Source organism: Anser anser (assembly GCF_964211835.1).
Source record: "Anser anser genome assembly, chromosome: 9".
NCBI lineage: Eukaryota > Metazoa > Chordata > Aves > Anseriformes > Anatidae > Anser > Anser anser.
In genome coordinates this window covers 14,637,968-14,660,532 of record NC_139729.1, presented here as the reverse complement: position 1 = coordinate 14,660,532, position 22,565 = coordinate 14,637,968, and the positions used below count along the sequence as shown (strand labels likewise).

At 38.8% G+C, this 22,565-nt stretch overlaps 1 protein-coding gene and 1 long non-coding RNA gene across 7 annotated transcripts in view; one reads left to right on the top strand and one right to left on the bottom strand.

Moving 5' to 3' along the window:
* Positions 1–20,767, top strand: part of AMER3 (APC membrane recruitment protein 3) — a 38,657-nt gene extending 17,890 nt beyond the window's left edge. For 2 of the 6 annotated variants that reach the window (XR_014588304.1, XM_083849093.1), the window contains one exon: positions 4,076–14,823. The gene's annotated coding sequence lies outside the window, so the exon portion shown is untranslated. Of the gene's footprint in view, positions 1–4,075; positions 14,824–18,441 lie in introns of those variants that run through there. The other 4 variants (XR_014588303.1, XR_014588302.1, XM_083849095.1 and 1 more) reach the window with 4 other exon arrangements.
* LOC310904440 lies at positions 4,084–22,400 on the bottom strand. Its single transcript, XR_014588340.1, has 3 exons — positions 22,265–22,400; positions 21,185–21,285; positions 4,084–4,218 (listed from the first exon to the last, which is right to left on the bottom strand). It is a non-coding gene; the product is annotated as an uncharacterized lncRNA (long non-coding RNA).
* Between the last annotated feature and the right edge of the window lie 165 nt (positions 22,401–22,565).

Here is a 22,565-nt window from a genome sequence, read left to right as displayed (position 1 = left end):
CCCAGACAGCTCTCCCCACCAAGAGCCTGGAAACCGTACTCAGGCAGACACGGCCTGCTCCCCAGGCTCATAAGATCCCTGCATCCCCACCTCACTGGCTGAGCCTGGAGAGGTGGGGAAGCCCTGGGAAAGCAATTGCACACAGAAGAAGCAAAGCCATAATTTAGAAGCAGTCCTTTGTTCCAGCAAGGCTGCGGTACCGTGGGCTCCTCTCTCCTCCCTCTTTCATTCTGAAAAAGAGATGTGCTGACTCTACAGAATCTCAATCTGCAGCATGTTATAAATTGTTATGCACAAAATGAAATCGAGTGCTCAGCACACTACGAGAACAACCAGGTTTCCACAGCACCTGCAGTGCCATGCCCACAAAAGCTCTGTTTAACTCCAACAGCAGCCTCAAAACTGAGCCTTGGGTTCTGTGCTTTGGTCGCATTGGCAGAGGTGCAGGTGGTGCACAGTGACTGAAGGTGACAGGGAGGGAAGGATCACAATCTGAGACTACACAGGATTAAGTATTTTTGTCCCACCACCCACCTTTGTTATGTTTTTCCATCTCACAGACAATAAAGGGAAAAAAATCAAGCTACGGAGGCTTCTGGGCTGTGATACACAACCACAGAGAAGTTTGCAGAGGAATCAATAGCAGAATATATATTTTTTAAAAACATCTGACTTCGGTAAGGACAAAGAGGGAGTCTCCTTTATGGCAGTAGAAACTCTGGACAAGACACGGCATTGTAAATTCGCAGAGCTCCATCTTTTTAAGGGAGATTGTGCCCTCTGTTTTCAGCTGCACATTTAGGAATTAATCAGTTAGGTGTTATCCTTAAGTAACCCTGGTGCAGTTGCATTTCTAAAACCACGTAAGGCTGTATTTTATAAAAAGAGCAAAGGGGTTTGTCAGCGGCAGAAAAAATGTTGAGGAAATGCAGCAGCTCTCACACATACATCCTTGACACAGGGGATGCCGCAATTTGTGGCTCAGGGAAATGCAAGCTCAATCTCGCTCCCTTAGCCATTCTGTCTTTCTTCAAACATAACGGCAAATTGGGTTTTCCTCTGCAAAAAGCACTAAATAGACTGTTGCTATAGCAACCAACTCCTTCAAATCCATTTATAATTAAGATGGTGATCTAACCACCTACAGGATACATCTTAAAAAAAAAAAGCCAAATTAAAATATGTTTACAGCTTTGATTCTATCCGATCAGGGCAAGGTTGGTTAGGCTAGTTTGCAAGAGCGATCAGCTATTTGGAAGTAGCTTGCTAAGTAACTGAGAAAAGATGGCAGGAAACAGCAGGGTTGAAATTCAAGGATTTTTTCTTTTTTTTTGCTAGCTTCCTCAAAGCCTCATTTAATAATGTGACAGTTCTTGAATCAACTCAGCTCTCAAAAGTGCTCTTCAACTACAATCTATAAAAAACTGGAACACCTAGTGAATCATACTTACAAATACAAAAATGCCCTTAACTTCTTTTCACAATTCAAAAGTCATTTGACTTAAAAATCACGTAATAAAGCTAATATAAAAAAAAATTGTGTTAAAAAAAGGTATGTTAGTTTTTCCTTCAGTGTTTATTAAATGGGATGCCAGCTACACTGTATGATTGAGTGCTATCCTTGAAACACAAATTAAGCATGGATGAGATTCGTTTAGAAAAGACAGTTATTGTTGATTGAGAGCTGTATGATAAGAGTGATAGAAATGTGAAGGATTTATGTTAAGAGATCTTATAGAGATATCCGTATGTACAGACACTTAAAAGGCAGAAAAACGCAGTATTTGTATTCAAGAAATGTTGGTTTGACATTCTTACTTACTGCAGGCTAAAATCCACCCACGGACTGACCTCAAAATTGGAATTTAGGTCTATGATTTTGAAGTTCAGAAGGAATTTTAAGAATTAGGAATGTACATGTCCCACTATACTCCTTTTCTCTTCCTTCTCCCTCCAGAAAGTTCCAGGCAAATCTCTTTGAAGTGCTGGTAAAGCATCCCCAATTAAATGGACCCATTTGATTACTCTGTCAAACAAAAGGACTTTTAACATTCCCAGTAATATTGTACATAGCCTCATGCCCTTAGGGGAATTTTTTCTAGTACTTTTTTTGGTGGGACTAATCTATAAAAACAAGATAGAGATTCATGTTAACCAAGAGCTTGCACAAATCAAATAAATAACAGAGAGAAAGACACTAAATGCAAACCTTACTGCCTACTGCAGATTACGTTTTGGAACCCAAATGTTATCTATTGCTCCCTTGACCTCTGGAGCTTACACTTCATATATTATAAGATATAAAGACATTGTTCCCATCAGTGTATACAGAAATTGTAATGCTTATGACCCCCCAGCAGTTCAATCAAATCACCATCAAATTATACAGAAATATAAAATGCTGGAGCAGCTTATTGCTTTCCAGGTAAGACTAGCCTCTATTGCAGTGTGTCTCAAACTTACTTAATTAAAGGGCCATGTAGTCAATGAATATATAAAAAAAAATCTAATGATCAGGCAGCCTTTTAAAAGAAGTCCAGAGAACAGGCAACTTTCCTCAATAAAATTTATTCTAAATATTGACTGCTCATTCATTTCTTCTATTTTCCTACTTTTTGTTTGTTTCCTTTGTAAAATATATGTTTTCCACTTTATTTTCTCAGTACTTTTACCAGCGATGTTCCAATATTTTACAGACTGGTAGTAACCCCAGAACCCCAAGCTATAAACTGCTGCTCTGCAGTATTTTCTGAGCCATCCAAAAAGTCTAGATTTCACAACCAGAAAAGGGAGTTTCCACCTTTCTAGTCAGCTTCCAATAAAAGCTTTTTCCTTCCAGCTTAGCTATAGTCCTTATCAGTCACCATTGTCTACCGTAACGCCTTTCCCATCCTGCTTTTCCTCTCTATGCCTTAATCATGTTTTAGGGAAGCTGTATTTTTGCAGTGCCAAATCCTGTAGTTCTTTTCCAGTCTAACAACCAGTAAAACTGATAGCATACTACTCCTAAGACCTGCAGGATTTCCTCAGAAATCAATGTCACAAATCCTCATCATGTGTACTCTCATGTGAACCGTGCTTCACTGAGCTGTGCCCTATCTCTTCAGATCAGCAGGGTAGGATTCTTCCCTGAACTGAATCGTCATATGTCTAGAGGTATGCTATCTTCCTTTATTAGCTAAAGAAATAAAGAAAAAGTGTACAATAGTGTTAGATGGTAACTATTATTGACCTAATCCTGAGTAGCAGAGGGACCTCAGCTGTTTTTGGCTTATCTTCAGGGAGGTCATTGAAATTCTAAGTTGCCCACATCGTCAGGCAGTACTGACAAAAATAAACAAAGAAACTAATAAACAGTTTTTCCATTTCTTTAGCTAATGTTACGCCTTACAGTCTACCAAAAGAAATGGAAAATCAAGCAATTCAAATGAATGTACCTGGCTGAATGTAGACTACAATTAAGATTTTTCGTCTAGCAAACATTGAAATCTTTATGCTGAAAGTCAAAAATGAATAATAAATTGACATGTATTGTGGTAATGTATTTTAAGCTTTAGAGACATCTTCTTGAGAGGCAATACCAATCTACTGGAGGAATACACTCTAAAACTACTTGCTTTTCTATTACCACCCAGAAAAGGCCTAGTAGATTATGGCAGAAGACAAATATAACAGAACAGCTGGGTTACGCTTCAGCTGTACTAAGAAGCAAGCAAGCCAGGAACACAATCCTCTATAAGCCAAAGCCACTTGGCTTGGGCAGGATGGATGTTGTACACTAGATGGACTTCTTGGCAATCCAGGAAGCCACTGGAACAGTTCCAAAATGGAGGTGGTGTCCAGACCTCCTGCATTGTGCTAGAGTTACTGTAGCTGTACTAACTCCAAAGAAGGAAGTTAGCAGAATTAAAACATTCTGTATAAACTTCAAAAGAGCAACCAAAATTATTATTACATACCAGCACCTTGAAAATCTGCTAGTGAAACACTGGCAATAACCTAAGCAGCACAATTTAGCTATCCTACAGGCACTCCTGTTGTTATACTTTTAAAATCACATACTTCTTTCCTGCAGATGCCCAGGATACACAGGCAGTGAGGAAGGACAGTTGTTTCTCCACAATCAACCCAACAGCTGTTTCTGTGTTCCTGAGGAACAGATTTCTTCAAGTCCTGACAGATCTCCATTCTTTCGAGTCTTCAATGGGCTGGGAAGACCTGGATAGTGTAAAAATATAGATGATAAAGGCTCTCAGGAGGGACCAAAGGTTTTTTTTGTTGTTTTTTTTTTTTTTTTTTTTTTAAGGAACAGCTTCCATTTGGCCTGACCTGCTATAGGGGCTCAGAAACCCAGATAAACCTAGGTTCTGGGAGAGCAGATCAGGTACACCATGCTTCCACACACTTGCATCATTGCATCATGAGGCACCTTAGCCAGCCCTGCATACACAGCCTGCTTAATCAACAGTTTGAGTAACTGCCCATGGATCATGGAGCATTAACTGTAATTGCAAATCTACTTGTCACCTGTGACTATGCAGTGATTTACTGAAAAGCACCCTCCCTACAGTGCACATGCTATATACCATCCTTTCACATCTCCTTTTCACAATCTGCTTCACAGCCCAGCCATTACATAGTTTCTTTATGCTAGCATGTCTGTGAAATAGGCAATGACTTTGGCCCAAGAACTGCAGTGCTCAAATAAGCTGACTTGTTTAGTTTGTGAGGCCAGTTCTATCAATAAATGCACTGTTAGTCACTGGGATTTCTGATGGGATGCTACATGCGTTGAAAGGATGAATGCTTCATGTAGCTTCCAATTAGCTTGGAGATGTTTTCTGGTTCTTTGCCTAGAAGGACTCAGACAACAGTAGCATTGTTAGCAAGGAACTACCACCTCTTAATGTAGAGTTACAAGAATTACTGGCTTAGTAAATTACCACTGACCTTCTCTTATTAGTTTGTTTTTAATTATTCATGAAGCTTTTGGAAAAGGCTATAGAAAAGATATTTTAAATTAGAAGAGCTTGTATTTAGAATAGATGAGCGTTTACAACCCTGTGGTACCAAACTATTGTTCAGAGAAAAAAGACAGGATTCCTAAAGGATCCTAGACTGGCTTCCTTACTGGTCTGGAAAAAAGAAAAAGAAAAAGAAAAAGAAAAAGAAAAAGAAAAAGAAAAAGAAAAAGAAAGTATAGCAAAACAGTCCTTTTAAAGAAAACTGCCTTCTGGCAATTGCATATCCTGAGCACTCTCCATAAGGATGGGGTGCCAGATTTTATTTCTAATCTTCAGACACAGCCTCTCACAATTCTGCATTACTGCCCTGGTTCTGCTGCCTCTTTCACTTAGCACCGATTCCTTTCTGCAGGGGGGGAAGAGATGACGACCAGAAGATAACATCACTAGAAACATTATCTTGATGTGCTAGCCCCAGGAAAGTGGCTGCAGAGAGAGCAGTTCCTTATCCACCTCCCTCTATCTTTTCTTGTATGTTGTTTGGACACAAAGCTGCAGGACTTCCAGGAACGGACTTCCAGACCCTACTCTACTCAAAGCAGAGAGAGAACTTACCCTTAGCCTGACTGCAGGCATGTGATGTTGTCTCAGTCCTCATTTTATTTAATTAACCTAGGGAATCTGTAAAAAGTATTGATTTCTAATAAGGTAATCATCCACAGAATATATATCAATAAACTTCACCTAACAAGACTTTACCACTCATTGTATCACTCAGCAAGCCACTTATAACAATGAAATGGAAGATAAGAAATTTAAAGTGGGGACAACTGAATTAAGAATAAAAGCACAATACAAAACATTTCACAGTGGAAAACAAATCCTACCATAAAGGGAACTTTCTCCAGCATACAGGGAAAAAATCCTTAATTTGATTAAGGATCTGACTATTATCAAGTCAAGTGAGGTGAATATAGAAAACCTTGATTTACAATGCATTGAGACAGGAGATTCACAACATTTTACAGGAAATAGTTTCTTAGTTTCTTGGACATGAGTCCATGATAATATAAATACCCTCAAACCAGCATAATCAATTGGCAATTTTTCTAAAAAATTATAGATCTGTACATAGTATATTTCCTCATGTTTTTCATTTCTTTCTTCACTTCTCTACCTGTCCAGTTTCCATGCTGGGAATACGACCACTTCACCAATCTTTCAGGTATGTTTTCAAATCTCTGGTCTGCAAGCTGGTGAAACCAGTCATTTTCCCAGCTGCAGCTGAATATTAAAGGTTTCTCAGGTGGGCAGTCTGATGGGCAGTGGCATTACATCTTCCTTTTCAAGAAAACTCAGTTCCAATTTCCTGTGACTATTGTTTTATTTCTCTTCACCTAGTTTTCCACATTTAAAGTTATTAATGGTATTGGGCTAACCTCCTTTCTACTGAACAATTCTAAAGATCAACCCAAAGTTAGGCAAAAGCATAAACCAACCAAGAATGGATAGCAATGGATCTGATTTTGCTTGAAGGGCTCAAGTCCTTCTTCAAAGACAATCTCTTAAGATGGGGAGGGATCACTAGCAAGACTGATTTCCTTCTGTTTTGTACACTAATGTCAAACACCTAACAAAGTCAAAACTCTGAACTCTCCTTTAATTTATAACTTAGTATTATTTCACAACTGTATTTCCACAAGCATAAATACCTAAGAGTACAAGGTGCAATGGATGATATCCTTCACTATTTTCTGGAAGCCTTGTGCTTTTTATACCCTGGCAGATAACTGAAAATGAACAAAAAATCTTTGCGTTTTTATCTAAATTGCAAATCTGGAAAAGCACTGCTCAGCTCAGCTGTAGTATCAATGAGGTTCACTTCAGTGGGAATTACAGCTAATCAAGGCATGAAGGCCTAGATGCAATTTGTAACAAAATATTGCAATGGAAATAACAAGATTCTTGAACTTCTGTGCAGTATTTCACAAAGTTGAACTCACACCTTCCATAGTTCAACAGTCTACCGGAGGAATTCTGTACTCATGAGTGACAGAAGAAGAGACACAGTGACAGTTATGACACACAGCTACAGCAGACAGAAATAGACAGATTTTTAGGATGGATACTTTTATTAATAGATTTGACACTAATCATTTGCATTTATATGAATATGCAAAACATGCATATTGGATCAGATGAAAGCTCCATTTATCTTTTCCCCAGTAGTGACCAGGAGAGAACGCTTATGAAAGAGAATAAAAGTTGGGCAAATGAAAAGTAATCCACATTCTCTTGTGTTTCTCACTGTCTGGCAATCTGTGGCATTAAGCTATTTAAGCTAGAGGCAAACGACATTCATGCCACTATATATAATATAAAGATCTACCTCCCACTAACTATTTAATCTCATTTTGAACCAATACATACTTTGGCTTCCATGATATTTTGTGCTAATGAATTCTACTTTACCACTACTGCCTGAAGAGTATTTGGGAGACTATTAGGCCCTGTATTCTATGACAAAATGAATTGTTCCCTTTTCATCATTTATGTACCATTCATGTGTTATTTTCACATTTCTAGCAATGACCTTTCCAAAGTAATACAGAAACATGTATACAACTGGAATATTAACTATTCTCCTTGAAATTACAGAAGCCAAGATTATACAAACTTCTTAACATTTTTCATCACGTGATGAAAGCTCAGCAGTATGCTACGTATTAGCAGGAGTGAGGGGTCATATGATACTGCTTCCTCTTCATTTTCTATTCTACAATTTCTTATTACAAATTTTACCCATGAAATTTAGAAAAACCCTGACTACTGTGTCCTGCTAACCTTCTAAGTGACTTTCTTAAGGCAATGGAAATAAAAACATGAAAACACAACAAAATATTCATTTAGGATGTCTAAGTTGCTACTTTTCATCTTTTAAATAAACAGGATGTCCATATACTGTGTTAATTATGCTGTATAGATGTAATGACCTTTTAATTGATTCATCTGCAAGAATACAAATAATTACCATACAGAAATGCTAACCATGTTAGTCATCTGCCTTTATCAAATAGTGCTTCCTTTCCCCAGAAGGAGCAAAAAAAAAGCCACGTTCAGCTGATCTTATTGCAGTGGGGAACCCCTGGACTTAATTTCCCATAGACTCCAACCCATACTATATTCACATCATTTGAAGGACATGCAAGTTTACAATAGGCCGTGTCCTAATTTTGGACAATGTTGGGGAGAGGCAACAAAACAGTCTGCGTTGCAGTTATGAGATGAAAATAGGTCACTGATTCAATGTTCTCTGACAAAGTGGTGGGTGAGCAACCCTAATAGGCAGTCAAGAAGATGGTAAATTGCAGGCCATAACCTTAGGTTTGATTAAGGACTGTAAATCCAGTGGTTCCTTTCTCCAAAGAGTGCCTTTGTGGAAAGGAACTAGCTGGATGGCTAAGAAAAAACAAACAAACAAAACAAAACAAACAAACAAACAAACAAACAAAAACAAAAAAAAACACCTTTCAACAGTATTATCACATTATCAAAAATCAGCAACATTTCTGGGTCACACATTCATACTGGCTAATCTCCTGTTGGCAGAGCAACTCTCTAGGATCTGAAACAAGAGCATCAGAAAAGCCTTCATAGATGACTGAAGCAGAGGAATGGAAAGATAACACAGAATTATTCTCTTCACCGGTCAGTGCAGTGCTGGTATAGCTCATGTGCTACTGCAGGAAACTTAGCTGCATTTGTGCTTTTCTGTTTGCATTTACCTCTAGGTTGTGATTGCTTTTAGAGCAAGTTCAGTAACACAGGCATTATCTTCTGTGTTTGTCGTCATTATCTAAGCAGATCTGCCTGGATGCAACATCTGTGGCTCACTCTACCTGGCTCATGGTAATAACCAACAACAGAAAGACCTGTCAGTCTTCACAGAGGAATACCATGTTTAATATTTAGTATTAGAAAAAAAAAGTACTGTCTGGAAAGAAGTATGTTAAAACATAACAGTGTTTGCACAATATCTAACGTAATGTGGACGTTTTCACCGTTAGAAAATCCAGCGATGGCTCAACGTAGTACTTACTCTACTGGAGTCTGTAGGAGAGACTCATTTTCCTTCAGTGGATCTCCCTCAACTCCCAATATAAAATCCACTTCTTAGTTCACAGCACTTGTAACCTATTGTACCCATCACTGGGCAATGTAAGCTATTCACCTTGGCAGAAACCTAGAAGTTATAAGCTCAAAGGAAATAATTTAGGCATTTGCCATTTGCCTACCCTGAAGTGTTTATCAAGATGTGTCCTGGACTGACTCACTTCTTTGCCTTCCTGTTTTTCTAAGAGGCTACTATTAAGTTAAACCCAAATAACCATACAGACAGTTTCTAAATAACAAGGTTGTAATACTTAAAGAACTTAGGACAGTCCAGACATATTGCTGTTTTACATCATAAACACTGCTGAACATAGCACAAGAAAACGTCTTTCTCTCTTTCTCCCTACCCTATGCATGGCTGACAGTTACATTTATCAGATTCCCAGCCCTGACAGTTAAAAAAAACACAAGAAGGTAGCTTCCAAAATTAAAACATTCTCCTTCAGCAATATGAATGGAGTCATTTATACTAGCTAAGATGTACCTCTACATTCAAATCTCTAGCTACCTGCATGACATATACCAAACTCAATAGTAAGTTTTGAAAATATCTTAAAAAAAAAGTCCTTAGAATAACATCTAAGTTTTGTTTGGATCTCATCTTCCTTTTTTAGCTTGTTGGAGGCAACTGAGTTTCTTTAACAGTGATAAACATAGTCTATTGCTGGAGTTTGTATTTAAGAAACAAAAATACAACTCCAATACTTCAGAATTCTGCAGAAACTGTAAATTAAATCCCTTGCTAAAAGCGATTGGTTCTAAACTGCAAAAAGCCCAAAACTCTAGCATTATCAGCACTTTTCCTTAAAGTCCCTAACACATTAATCAGACTAAAATTTACAGTCTTGTGTGTCTAAATTTAGATTTCAAAAGCAGATCCAAAATTCTGACTCAGCCTGTACTTTTCAGCTGTACGTATTTCATTGGGTGAAAACATCAGACTAAAACAGGGACATTCTAATTACATTAGTCCAGAAATGAAAGAAAGTTAAAATCACCCTGACGCTGAGCTAACTGCACACAACAAGGGGGGCATTAAGTAGATCAGCTCATCAATAATGGAATATGAAGACTTTCAACACTAAGTAGGTCAGTGGTACATATTTCCATTTTACCACTAGTCACTTAGCAGCCTACTCACATTGAACTCAGACTGGCTGCTTTCTCCTCTCACCAGACAGACTTCAGCATCACAAAACCTATCAAATTTTGCCATCCCTGTTGAGAACTTGTCATCTGAACATGCGTGGGGATTGAAGCTGGGTAGTTTGAAGGCTGAGTCATCCAGAAGGTTGTGTCAGTAAGTGCATTGATATTGCTTATTCTGTGTCAGCTGGGGGAGTACAAGGAAACAAGTCTGTGTGGCTACTAAAAGGTACAAATCTGTATAAATTCGATCCCAATTTGCTGTATTAAATGGAAAGCTTCCCATCCACAGATACTCTAAAGAATCACAAATCCCTCCAGATCTTTCGAGCAATTTGAAGGGATTCTAAATCAATACATAGCATGACTGAAATATAATATTTTGAGATACTTACATGAAGCAATACTGATAGCTGCGTTACTTTTGGTTCTTTTACTAAGAAAATACCAACACAACAATGGAAGCACACTATTCTGGAAGTCCCACTTTTCCATAGTGGCTGTAATGAATGAGTTTTAATAATTTCATTTAAAGGAAACTTGCTTGCTCTTTTTCTTTTCAAAATTGTTGCCACAGGGATATAAGCAGAAAGCTGCCCAGGCAGCCTAACAGATACTTGCTGAGACTGTGCTGAAAAAAAGTTCAAAGCTGATAGAAAAGGAGCTGTCCAGTTCAAAGTCAACATCACCCAGCCCTGCAGGAGAGTAGAACAAGTGGAAATGTAGAGGCAACTGTCTATTCACAATTCATGACATCTAACATCTACAATAAGAATGCTGCTGATTAACAGAAATCTGCAACGGGACTCTTGCTGGGTACATTAATAACCAGACAGGAGATCTAATAGCCAAAGGCAGTCTAGAAAGCCAAACAGACTATTAATCCCTGGAAACACTTACATAAGGGTTATTTTTACTGCAATCAAGCTAAATAGGAAAAGCAAAATCAAGCAAACTTAATACATCTCTATGGCTATGTAGATAGTGACCTCTCAGTGTGGCATACTGCACATAGCATGAATGAGGGATTCAAAAACATAACAATTATAAAGACCAGATATGCAGGAATGAATCAGTCTGGTAATTTTAACTGCTAAATAACATGTTTTGATTGGGTTAGCATGTGCTCCCACCAATACAGAATACATCATTTTTTCTCTATTGATAAACTTCATTGATAGTATCACAGTTACACTCAGGGAAAAAAATTCTATTCATAAATCCTAAATTATAGAAAACATTCCCTAATCTATCTGTTAAATCAAAACATTTATTGGAAAATATGTCCAAAACGAATATATGCTCTAGAACATAACACTTTAAAGCCAAATCTATTTGCCACCTCATGGCACTTTTCATTTGTTCTCCTCATTCTTTTTAACTGAACAAATTATTTATGTGAGTAATGAAAATAATCTTATTGTGCAGCTTTTAATCTATTATTCAATAGCTAAAAGAAAAGTATAAATCGCCCTTTCTATCAATAATTCAGGCCCACCGTAGCTTTAGTGCTAATGTAGCCATTCAGCTGTCCCCCCTTTACTAGTCTCATACATTTTTAATGCTTAGGTTGTTTGTTAGGAGGTCAAATGTGTGGATTGTGATTAGAAATGCAGTTATCAGGTGTGGGAAGGTCAACTGAAGAAAATATTCCTGCTGCCAACAAAACAAACTAGAGTTTAGGAATGGAAAGGAAGACCACACAGTAGGGTCCTCAATGCCTGATTTTGCTGGAGACAGGAAAGATAAAGTTCAGAGAATCCTAAGCTGCCTGTGCTGAGGTGGCAATCCTAGATCTTGGCATTTATGGCTTTATGGCCGTAGCTTTAGCTTTATGGTTTGAGGGGCATTTGAAGACAATTGCTCTTTAAACACCATAATAGTTTTTAAAGCCCTAGAAGTATGGATGGTTTCCTCATTCTACTTTTCCTGTAATACATAAATCAGATAATTGCAAGCTAAGCAATAAATTTGTTTGCAAGGCATTTTCATCAGCTGATAACCTCCTTTGAGGGTGTAATTTTCCCTGATAAATGTTAACTCCTGTGGAAAAGATTAGTATGTCATGAGATCTCTTCATGAGGGCTGCACAACCTCAGCTCAAACAGGCACCATCACCTCTCAAGGGGGGCACAGAAAGTTCCTCAGAACTGACACCAGAGAAATCTGTGAACTTTCAGACCTCTTCCATGAAACAGTGCACGTGAACCTGGCATTAAGGAGCTGCTATTATCTTTGCATGCCTTCCCATTTTGTGGAACACAGAGGTTCTGGTACACAAGATGGGACCTTTTCCCCAGTGTTCCTGGAATAAAACATTCGTCTCCCAGTATAACAGGCTGCCCCAGGGAGACTCATTCTTCTGCTGAAGGTTCTATAAATTAGCTGAAGTTCTGAATTGGAAATAATTCCTTCTTATTTTTTGCTCTTTGAAAACTTGACATGACCCAACACTTTTTAGAAAGAAGTAGTGATAGATTTGCCTTTATTTATCATCGCTCAAAATGAAGCCACTACAATTACATGTAACACTTGGCAATTTCTCTGTAGCTCTATTGCCTTCTGTTTGACCTTCTTCGATAAGACAGAGTGAAATTAGTTTGTTCCTGAAAGTGTAAGCATTCATTTTAAATCTGGAATTGTTCCACACGGGAAATTAAGCTGGTTCCTCTGTGTGTCACATCACTATTTCATGTAGATTTCCATTCCAATGAAACTTGTAAAAGCCCATATAAACAGCCTATACAATGGCTGTTTACTACCAAAAAAAGTATCAGAGCACTGCGGTGACTGGCAGGATAGTGGGCTATGCCCAGCAAAAGAAAAGGAGTTGGCTTAGGAAAATTAATTGCAAACATACTTAGTACGGTTTGGTACCCGCTACAATGATTGCAAGGGGCTTTTTCAGTGATCTTTACTTAAGCGAATCAGCAAGCATACTGCAGAGCTGCAAGGCAAAGATGATACAGGATTCACTGTGATCCACGCTGACTGTGCCCTGCAGACACAGCTAGCTTGTTCTGAACAGTCAATGAGCGAGATGCAGTTGTAACACTGCTAACTGCCTGTAAATACATTTTTGAAAAACTGAACAATTTGGGAGGCTGTACTTGCCTTCATTACCATTTCAATCAACAGCAGCAAAATGCAGCACTGACAAGATTTGAATGAGTATTCAGTATAAATAATCTGAAAGGCTCATGTTAGCTAGGGGAAGAGATTATTTACAGGAAATTGTATTACATGCCTCCTTTTTGGCAAAGATTTTGCACATGTGAACTTGTCCCGATGCATCAGATCCAGGTCTGTGCAGGCAGTTCTTTCATAAAGAGAGCTAAAAAAAGAAATAAGGTTGAGGAAGGTGGAATGGAGGCAAATTGATTTTCAGACTGCCTATGACCTTGACTCAGAGGTTGAATGTGAGCTGTGAAGCAGACAATGAGGATGGGAACAAGCTGCAGACAGCAAAACTGCAGACTTCATTTGGAACCAGAGATTACAGACACAAATTCTGACAGCCTGATCCTGCCCACGAAATCATGTGCACTAAGCATGTGACGATACTTTAACTTACAGGGAGAGTTGGGTACCTATGAAAGCACAACTGAGTTCAGATACTATTCCTCCCAGGGATAACACTTTACAAGGATGTCATTTGAGCCACTTGTGGTAAAAAAGGGGTGGTATGTGTGTGTGGGGGGAGGGACACAGACAGACAGACGGACAGAGATTTCTAGGCAATATATCAATTACATTATCACATTGTGATAATCACATTTGTTTACATGCTCATGGAATACTTCTACTAATTCACCTTCTGGTCTGAAATTTTTTAGGATGTGTCTGCAGAAAAGAAAAGATTCAAAGGAGGAGTACAGTCATGAAGGTAGAGAAAATTACTGACGTCAGGGAAACTACATGTGATAGAGTTAGGAAAGGCATGGAAAATGAAGAGTGGCTGCTTAACATTTGAAGTCTGTCACTGACTTATGGGGACAGATATAAACTGACCTGATTACCAGCAGCACAACCAGGGACCACCTTACTACTACATTACTATGTTTCTCCAACAAGAAACAGTTAAAGAGGCTGGTGGTTTTTTGTTTGTTTGTTTGTTTTCTTTTTTCCTTTCTGTGCCTTTTCTGTTGTGTAGCTTGGGGAACAGGAAGCTGTTCCTAGCAGGTTAGGTTAGGTCCAGACTGGGAGTGCTTTGTCAGCATAGGTATTATGCTTTATAATACGCAGTATATTATGCTGGCACAGCATTCTCAGGCAGATGTAGTTTGTAACAGCAGAAAATGTTTTTACAGTATAGCTTCTTGATTCCTTGGGAGTGACAGATCAGCTTTCTTACAAAGGTGGCTTCTGGCAACATTACCGACAGGTCACACCCCAGCATGTTGATCTCTGCCCAACTGTGTCATGGCAAAATCTGTAGTACTGTCCTGGCCTTTGAGCTATAGATGAATTACTCTTCTACCTAGAAAACACTTTTTAAGACCCCTGGAGGAACATATTAAAGGTTGGAGAAAGAAAGGGAGCAGAGCTTGCACTCTATTTCTTTCCTGTCATAAAACTCATTCTAACTCAAGTTGAGAATTTGAGGTCTACAAGGAAACAAAAATGCACAGTGTTCAGCGTTATAACATTATATAAAGGATTGATAGACATCAATATCTCTAGACTCTTATGCAGAGTTCCTCTTAACTCATGGGGTGCCAGAATAGCTGTGGGCTGTTTCTATTTGGATGGTGAGTCTTCAGCAAGACTGAAATCCAACCTAGTATTACCAATAGTATTGGAAGTTTCCTACAAAATGTGCTTCTGAATAGAAATCACTGTATTTATTTTTGTGATTGTGCAATAGTGTGCTCAAGGTGCTATTCAGAAATGATGCATGCCCAGAGAAACTGAGATGAGTGGGAGATGAAAGTTCTTCCTGCAACAAATGGGCCAATTTGTGATTACAGTATTTTAAAACCATATCTTTCATTGAAGAGGAGCTTCTGAATATCTCCATGGCAGTCTGTTGGAATAATTTCTCTGTGTGATTTGGATCTGCTGCTTTTGATCAATTCTGTACTATTAATGGGCAAGTGATTCTAGGCAATTCTAGGCAATGATGCATTTTTCGGATTTTCCTGGAAGGATTTTTTTTTGTTCCAGTAAATCTGAACTCTCACAAAATTCAAAACTTTTGAAAAGTAATGCATTCTCCATCTGCAAATCATTCCATCAAAAATATTCCCAGCTAACTTCTAATCTACATAACCAGCTTGAGCAATGAGGTCTGTGTGATAATGCTAAAGCAGAGCTATTAAATAACCTTGGCATCAAGGTTACAGCAATTCAAATGGTAAGGCTAGACAAAGAGTGCTTCAGGGCATTCCCTCGTGGTAGAAACAACTCCTGCAAAGGGCCTGCTTCAATTTCCCTTTCCAAGCATCTACTTAAATTAAGTTCATCAGCTATTTTTTTTTTTAAGGGTGGGGGGGAGGCATTGGAGTCTCTACTGATCTCTTAACTGATTCTGTTATTAGTATTCCAGTCCTGACTTTGATTTAGAATCTCACCCTCCTGTCCCCTTCAGCTATTGTCAGCGGGCTTTTCTCCTAGCTTGGGGAGTACACATTAGCCCAATCTTCCTTCAGATATATGGTTAACTCTTCACTCATCTAACCACTCTGAGTCCTGAGGCTCATAATGCTGGCATATCTTTGTCCCAGATGAGAAAAAGAGAAACTTTATATTGCCCTACTACAAGATTCTTAATTCCATGCCCTTAAGGGATCAGTGACCCTCCAGTCTAACTTGCCCTGACATTAGTAGCTTCCAAGACACTCTTCTCTCTAGCAAAGGATACATCACATGTTTTTAAACAGATTTGCTTAGGCACATGAACAACCAATCTTGCAAAACATCCCCTCTGGCCTTAAAGGGTAAACAAAAGATTAGAACATGTTATGTTTCTTAGCAAAACTCTAGAAAACTATATGATTCGAAAAGAAAAATAATTGCAAAAATCCAAGTACATACAGTGAGGCTTAGAAATTTAACTGAATTTCTAAGAAATCACAAGAGAATTAAGAAAAATTTTCAAATGTGCTTGTTGGAGGCAGGACTGAGAGTCAGGACATCACTGAGACTATCACACAGTTTTAATTTGCTGGTACAGCTGAGATACCACAAAACCTGCAACACAAAAGGGGAGTCGCTAGGAGGAGCTGATTAATTAGGTGCCAATAAAGGCTGGGCTGATATTTACCCATAACTCTAGGGAATGTGCATCTGCAGATGAAATGACTAAGCTGCCAAGGGAACGTTAAGAAGCCAACATTCTGCCACAGAACTGGACTTAGCAGTGAAGATGGCAGCCTCAGAAATGGCAGGCTGCAGAGCCCTCTTGCACTGCCAGGCTGCGGCCGAGACCTGAACACCCAGCTTGTCGGATCTGCGGCCCTTGCTCACCCGGCTGCTATTCCTGCTCTGCTGTGCCACCTTGTGCTCGCCAACTGCCAATACACTGCTTCATGGAATGAGTTAGCTGCCCGATATGACCGTTACAATCCTTCCGGCTTAAACCTGGAGTCAATAATAATGCATAAGCCAGTCTGTGCCATATGACGCACCTATAAACAGGAAACATGAGTACTGGAATGCTGTACCATCAAAATCCTTTCTGTATTCTTGTGAAGGTCAAGATCTCCATGGATGTTTTTGGATGTTTCAGTGATTACTGGCATAGTTTTGAGTTCATTGCAAGTCAGATCATCAAGTAAAATCTGCATAGCGGACATTTCTCACTATTGCTACTAGAGGCTTTGTATTATTCTCTGTCCTTGCCTTCTGGGCTTTCAAGAAGCATGTCCCAGCAGGGGACACACATTAAGAACTTCCCAATCCCATTAACAAATCTGGGGCTGACTTGTAGTATTTAGAATAAGCACATCACCACCCTGAGTCTTACATACCTCACTGTAAAATGGATATGACATTTATTTCACCAGCACAACAGGGCTTTGGTGAGATTTTTCAGAGCAGACAATGCTTTTGAGATCTGCAAACCACACTACTTGCAAGCTGACAGAAACACCTTCCTGAAGACAGTCCACACACTGGGAGCTCAGCAGAGAACATTTAACCAAAATAAATCACAGGAATCCAAACAGATGAAGAATGCCTTTGCCTTTAGTAGCTTTTCAGGTCAGTTTTACAGACACATGCTAAACCTCCCTATTGTTCAGGGACTGCCAACATTCAGGTTATGTGAGGATTTTCAAATGCCAAAACCCTCTCATCCTTGGCAAGCACTCTGAATGACTGGGGCATGGAAAAGAAAATGTACTTGTTAGGAAAAATCTTAGGAGTGATAGAACCTGGGAGGCTACCCGATAAATTCCTAACTGCAGCCGATCTGGCCTCATCAATCTAGGCATGTGAAGCCCAACAGTTGAAACATGTTCGTTACGTAAAAATCGTGCAGCAAGGGCCCCTCTGCTTGAGGCTGCTACGGCAGACACACAGAGATTACATCCCAGGGTCTTGAAGCTAAAAGACCAGCCACTAGGTGTCAGGGCTGTATTGCACAGTGCTAGATAAGAAATTGGTTCATCGGTCACTTAAACCATGGAAAAACAGCCCCCAGGTCAAGGAAAATAAACTGCAGAAAGCTTATGAATATCCCAAATTCCTGTGCTGGCCAGCCAAATTAAAAACAAAAACAAAAAACAAAAACATCTGGGATGGACTTCACTGGTATACAGAGACTTAGGAGCTCCTGAAGCTGTGGCTCGGAGTATTGCTGTACTCTCAATTCCCTCAAGCTGCATCTAACCCCTGGACTTCTTTATGTTAGTGCCTTCCCACCCATGAAGCAAGTCACTTTGCTGAGCCTTTGCAAAGGACTCTGCTAAGTCTGCCCTGGCTTTCTGAAAGAAGACACATGAATGACTCCAGAGGAAAACAACTGGACCCATTCAAGCCTATTTGATGTGTTTTAGTGTCACTACTGTGAAAGCCAGCAGCAGAGACAGAGATGTGACATTTTGAGTTATTCCCATTTTTATTTATTTCTCTTTGTTCATTCTTTCAACAATATATTGTTAAATAAAAAATCACACATAAATGTGAACTTACGCTATTTTTGTTTATATTGCAGGTGCAATGCTGAAGAATCCACATCTAGACCTGGATGCTGCCCCCCTTCCACGCATTATATAGCATGACCGGGTACCACAACACTACATTGATGTCAGACTCAGCAAGGATTTCTCTCCAGAGATCCCACTTGAGGTGTCGCAGAAGCAGATCATGCCAGCCTGTCTAACTAACCAATACAGTTAGGAGTTCCTGACAACTTCACACACTTGAAACCATATTTGCAGATGGGTGGTAACTAATATTCCTTTTAAAACAAAAATCAGGAGAAGAAAAGTCACTTTGTTCCACATAGCAAAGGAGACAGTATTTCAAAGGAAACTATTATTTCTCCTACCTTACAGAGGCACAGGACAACAAAAGATTTGTCTAACATTATTTCTCCCTGAAATTGGTGTCCTCTTTTCTCTGCTCTTTTCCTTGCAAGTCCTGATAATCTGTCAGAGCTTCCCAATCCCTGCTGCTGCTCACATTAAAAGTACCCAGATCTCATTTCTTGTGATCTCTGCCCTTACTGCAGAGGCAAGTGAGCACTTCTGCTCTCCTCACTTTAAAGCTGGGCTATGTGGCACGGTCAATGCTCGGCCACTGATCCCTTGCGATATTACGAGTGCAGACAGGAAAGATGGGCTTTTTTTCCTCTTATATCCCAGCCTTTGAGTTTATGGGCACATCTAGCTGTAGCAGAAAGCATATTGCACTCTGAAATTCAAAGGTCCTGGGTTTGGTCCATGCTGCCAAATGAACAACTGTGGAACTGCATTATAAACCACGGAAAAAAATGCCTGTGGGTAGTCTATTCTAATTCTCCCCACGGAGCTGCATGAATGCCAGTGCAATGCTGGGGGAAAGCACAAAATCTTCATGGCTTAATCATTCTCCAGTTGAAGAACGAACAGAAAATCCACTTCCTTGAGATCATATTGAATCATGTGTTTACTGGGATTGGCTGCAAAGTACTTTAAAGTAAGATGAACAACATCTTCTTAGGAAAGAAAGAGACGCTGGTGAAATGAACCCATAAATGCGAATATTCAATTTCGTATATGGGGTGTAGCAGTGAGAACATGTTCCCTCAGCCTGCTTAAGAGCCTAACATAGTACTATGCCCCTTGAGAATTAGAAGTCTTAAAAAGTACTTAAAAATTTCAAATAGATAATATAGAAAATAAAGATAAATGATGAAAAAACTTGCACGAACTTGTAACTATAGAATTTCAGATAAGTTTCTATGAAACTGCTCATCTGTTTCCTGTGCTGTTTTTACATGAATGGAAGTAGTGAACAGTTAAGTGCACAAGTAAGATCAGAATAATAATTAAAAAAGAAAAATATCTATGTACTAAGGACAACCTTGAAAGAGGAAAAAGAGGGTTCTTCCATCTCATGGATCACTAAAATGTAGAAAAATGTTCTGAGAAATATTATTTTTAAAAAGCTTTTTTCTGTTAAGGACATCAAGCTTTGACATTCCTTCTTTTAATGCAGCGTTCATTTGAGTTTCAGAGATGTTTTGGGAACTTCCAGCACATAGACCTAAATATCAGATATGAAGTATCAGGTACCTGAGTACCCTTAATAAAACACTACCTACTGCTGTGAAGGGACAGAACACTTAACACTTTAGAGAACCAGAGTGTAAATAATCTTATACAGGTAAAAACGTCCAGAAAAAAATGTATGAAGAAATATCACACATACATGCACTGTCGAGTAAGTAAGTGTTCCTTCCAAAAGCAGAGTACTAAAATGGAGTTTGGGTATTCCAGTCAAAGATGAGTGACGTGAAATTAACAAAAAGTTCAAGATTCATTTTTTTGCTTCACTTAAAATGTTTCATTCTCCTAAGTAAGTTAGAGTGGTGGCAAGATATTGTAAATCCTTACACTGTGCAGGAAAGGCACAAGAAGCAAAAAAAGCTGTAGGTCAACTAAGGGATATTCAGGAAAGAACGATGTTGCATATTCTGACTTTTGCTCAATTAAAAGGATATAGACCTGTGGTACTCTTGGAGGCTGAAATATGCATGCATACCGTATGTATATACACACCTAAAAAGAGGGTTCATGCAAATTTGTTGAGTTCAAGAATAGGGAAGAAATAAGAAGCATGTACCATTTAAAAAAATCCGACTAGCAGATTAATAAAATTTACCATATACATATTATTTATTATGTAATTATGATACATACATGCATTTATATGTTATGTTTAACATATTTTGTTAACTATTTTTCATATATGTCATATTTGATATATATATGCTCTATGTATTATATTTTAGTTACCATATTCTACATTATGTATTAAAGTCACTTGAATTCTGTTACATTTGGTCTCTAATCAACATAATTACATTGTTTTACATGACATTAATGAATCGCTATTTTCCAGCACTGAAAATTCATCACTCGGAAAAAAATCTACTGCTTATGAAGAGTTTATACCTTTTTTTAAATCCCTAGACTATAACAGAGGCTTATAGAGGCACTATCCCTCTAATTCTTCTCCTCCGTACAGAATAACCTGGCATATTAGTCAATCAGCATTGGTAGAATCAGAACACTGAGATCAGAATACTATGTACTCTAATCTTATCCTGAGGAAGTCATTTGGAAAGTGGATTAGTTTCTAAACTTAGCCAGTTACTGCTTTAAGAATAGCCATGTTTAAGAGGAACGGAAGTTCTGGCCTCTCTGAGAAATTACTCCTGATCTAACTATTTAACAAAGAATCACCCTTACCTTCTATGACATGCTTTACGAATTAGTTGGTTGACTCCTTGAAGGAACTACTAATTTCCAGGCGCATCTTTAAGTGTCCCATCTTCATAAGTCTTAACTGTCTGAAGAAATAAGGAAAATAAATTAAGGGTTAAATCACAAGAGAGCACAGACTGGAGTTTAAAACTTAACACAAACTAAGTATATACGCACGTCATATTTACTTGTCTTTCTAACTGTGGCAAACCATTTAAGTAAAAGTATATTTACAAACACTTCAGAATTTCAGCAAGTTGAAGATGCCTCATTTGTTAAGCTGAAAAACTGCTTTTATCAGTTTAATTTCTGTAGTAGTATTTTAAGTACATCTGTACAACTCTCATACTTTCTAAATACTTCAGAACAATACAATGAGAGCTAGCAGATACATTCCTTTGTTACTGCAAACAGACTATTTAAAATAAAATTGTTACACTACTATTAAACTATTGTCAATCTATATTCCACCCTAGCTTCAGATTCATTTACACCTCAACACACATTGTGCAGGTGCCGTCTGAACTTCCATAGCATTTGCTGATTCAAACTATATTTGCTAACCAGGGAACTCCAAACTGGCTGTGTGGTGCTGAGCACCACATTTCCCCTTGAAGTCGGTGAGTACTCAGGATGCTAAGCAGGTTGGTCCCTGAGTACTCACTTGTCTCATATTGAGTATTAAAATGGATTTAGTCACAAGCATCTGTCATTCATTTACAAGGCTTTTTGAAGCAAGAATTTGCTTAATGCTAACATAATTATAGCCATGTATTAATTCTAATATGTAGAAAGTTGCAGAAAGGGAAGGAAGAAGCTCATCTTTCTATGATGGAACACCAATACAACAAAAGCTGGTATAACTTGAAACACTGAAGTAATCAACCAAATCTAATCACATATTCTTATGAGTGGGCCTTCAGTAGAAGTAGAGAACCCTTATCAAAAACAAGGTAATGACAGGCACGATTACCACCAGTGCGTGACACACAATCTCAGACACACACTTAGTTTCTTAAAATATAAACAAACCAAAAGCCTCAAATATTTTCAGCCACCTTGTACCTCTGATTTTAGTGTTTGTCACTGTACAGGTAACTATTAAGTGGCTCTCAAGCAGGCCTTGCCCTGGTTTGGCGTAAACCTTGCAACTAGCATTTCACCAAGCTGTGGAGAACAACGCCAAGGCCTTAAAGTCTGCAGACAGCTGTGTGGCAGGGACACCCCCAAGGCCTCAGGGTTTCCTCATGCTGGCCCTGCACAAAAAGGAGGGCAAAACGGTGACCGCACCCCCCTGGCTGGTGGGGGGCTGTGAGAGTGCCTGAGGGCACTGACCTGCTCTTCCTGCCCAGCCCTCGAGAGAGGC